Source organism: Apus apus, chromosome 6 (assembly GCF_020740795.1).
Source record: "Apus apus isolate bApuApu2 chromosome 6, bApuApu2.pri.cur, whole genome shotgun sequence".
Classification (NCBI taxonomy): domain Eukaryota; kingdom Metazoa; phylum Chordata; class Aves; order Apodiformes; family Apodidae; genus Apus; species Apus apus.
Window position 1 is genome coordinate 8,877,169 of NC_067287.1, and position 2,377 is coordinate 8,879,545.

A 2,377-nucleotide genomic window follows, 5' to 3' on the forward strand; every position below is an offset into this window, starting at 1 on the left:
TTCTCAGACAAGAATAAATGGAAAGGGAATACAGTTAGTTAATAAACTGTATTTTCTAAACAAGCTTCTTAAAATGGCAAACTCTTCAATCACGTGTTCATGGATGTGACATTTTTTTTATCAAGTTCCAAGGAAGTCTTTAACCTGCTGTTGGCATTTCTCTGAAACCCTTTGCTAGCCACCCTGGATATAATGGGTCAGTGTCCTTACCAAGCACGAGGAGGGCTTCATGTTTCTTTGATTATGATGTGGCAAAATAGAGAAGTAGTTTGAATTCTGCAAGGCAATGTTTGCTGTGTGTTCTGGAATTTTTGAGCAGCTGTTTGGTTTTACCATGATTGTGCCCATTTTTATCTCTATTCATTAACATTTTTAGGGGTGTTTGTGATTTGGGTGTTTGTTTACAGGAACATTTGAATATCTGTGCAGCATAAACCTTTATGAGCAAAAACCAGTGGTTTTACTTTGTTCATCTATTTAAGTTTCAATCACGTGACGTCAAAAGCAGAACTTACTACATGTTCTAGCTGTCAGATTCATATGAATAATACCTAGTGAAAATTCAAATTAAACAATATTCAGGCAGATTTTATTAGATATTGTTAGCTCCAAGTGTCTAGCAGATATTTGCAAAATAGTGCACTGGTTCACAATGAGGTGAGTTACTCTGTGTACAATAGGTACATCCACACGCCAGCTGCTTTCCTTATGAAAGCCATAAACACTGCTGGATGTTTTGTGTGTATATTTATTATGCCTGCCTTTCCTGTGAACAGGTTTCTGAGTGCCTTTCTGTTCAAGGTGGGGTCTGGCTGGGTGCTTTCTGTCCCTGGCTATGATGAAACCGTAAGAAGGAAGAGCAGAATTACTCAGATTCATTTAAGAAAACAAGATATTCCTCTAGATGAAAATGAATATATTTATTACTATAACCCTTAGAAGTATTATTAGAGTACACAGACACAAATAATTTATATCCCCAGGGGAGTGATAACTGAAGCAATATAACCCAAGTTCCTAACTCTTGAAGCTCTGACTTGGGAACAGAAATCCTTATAATTAATAATTTACATGACAATGACTCATGTAAGCTAATTCACTGGCTATTATGAAGGAAAATAAGTAGTATATTGTTTCTTCATTAGCAGTTTGTCTTAATAGAATGTGAGTGTGATCTGTTTGAATAAAAATTCAGAAAGAGAAGTGAATTGCTGTGTATTAGATGCCAGAAGTGCTTAGTTTTCCTGATATTCCAGAGTGTCTAAGTATTTAATAGGATCATGTTGCATCAGATATTAATAATCATATGTATGAATTTATCAAAGAGTTCAGGAAACTGGAACCTGCCATAGGTAGTTGTGAGCAGCTAACACATTACTGCAATTCTCTAATGGGAAATTAGTAAAATGTAAGTGAGCAGAGCCAAGAAGTGCATGTAGTATATGGGGTCCTATTTTGAGAACCATGGTATAATTCCATTAACTATATTTTATGGTATATTAGGTGTTAAAGTTCTGAGATGGAACCCAGACATAATGTTCCAGGTCTTTTAGGCTGACTGACCAGAATGTGAGTCTCTCTGATACATTCTTAGCATCAGCAGCTGCATAGATGTAGAAGCTATAGAAGCAAATTACCATTTTCACATTTTTTTATTTAAATGATGCAACGTCTGTGCTAAATCAGTGTGAAATTTTTTACTGCTCATCAACTGTAAATGTGACAGGATTAATAGTTAGGTTTTTTATACCATTCTACTAAGAACCATGTTTCATCTGGTTTAAAGAATATAGTTTTCACAAAGTCCATTATGTACCACTCACAGGATCCAGCTATGTTGCAGGCAATTTCTAGCAGCACTATTTCAATGGCCAGACCAAGCAGCATGAAGTTTCCTGGACTGCTTTCTACTGGAAAGTTTTAAGAGCAACCATGTGCAAATTATTCTGAATCACACAAGAAAAACAAAGCAAAACAGAAAGCTTGATAGGATGTGCCCTAAACTAGAAGATGGAGAGAGCTGAATAGCTCACCATCTCTGATCAGACTGGGAGAGGACAAAAAACACATCTGGGTATTTTTTCAAGGTGACAAGCATGTGTGGTATTTTCCAGAGTACTCCTGGTACTTCAGAGACTTCCTCAGCTGTAAGTTGTTTGGATTTATTTAGCAATAAATGTTTTATTCCACTCACATTTTGAGATGGCAGGCAAAGTGTGTTCACAAAGGCAGTTCCCACCATTTGTTATCTAAAATATTCACTGTTGAGCAAATTTCTTATGATTCCTTCAAAGCCAATAAATATCCAGGATATTTTCAATGTGAGAGCTATGCTCTTTAGAGCAGCCAGCTCTAGAATCACGGAATGGTTTGGGTT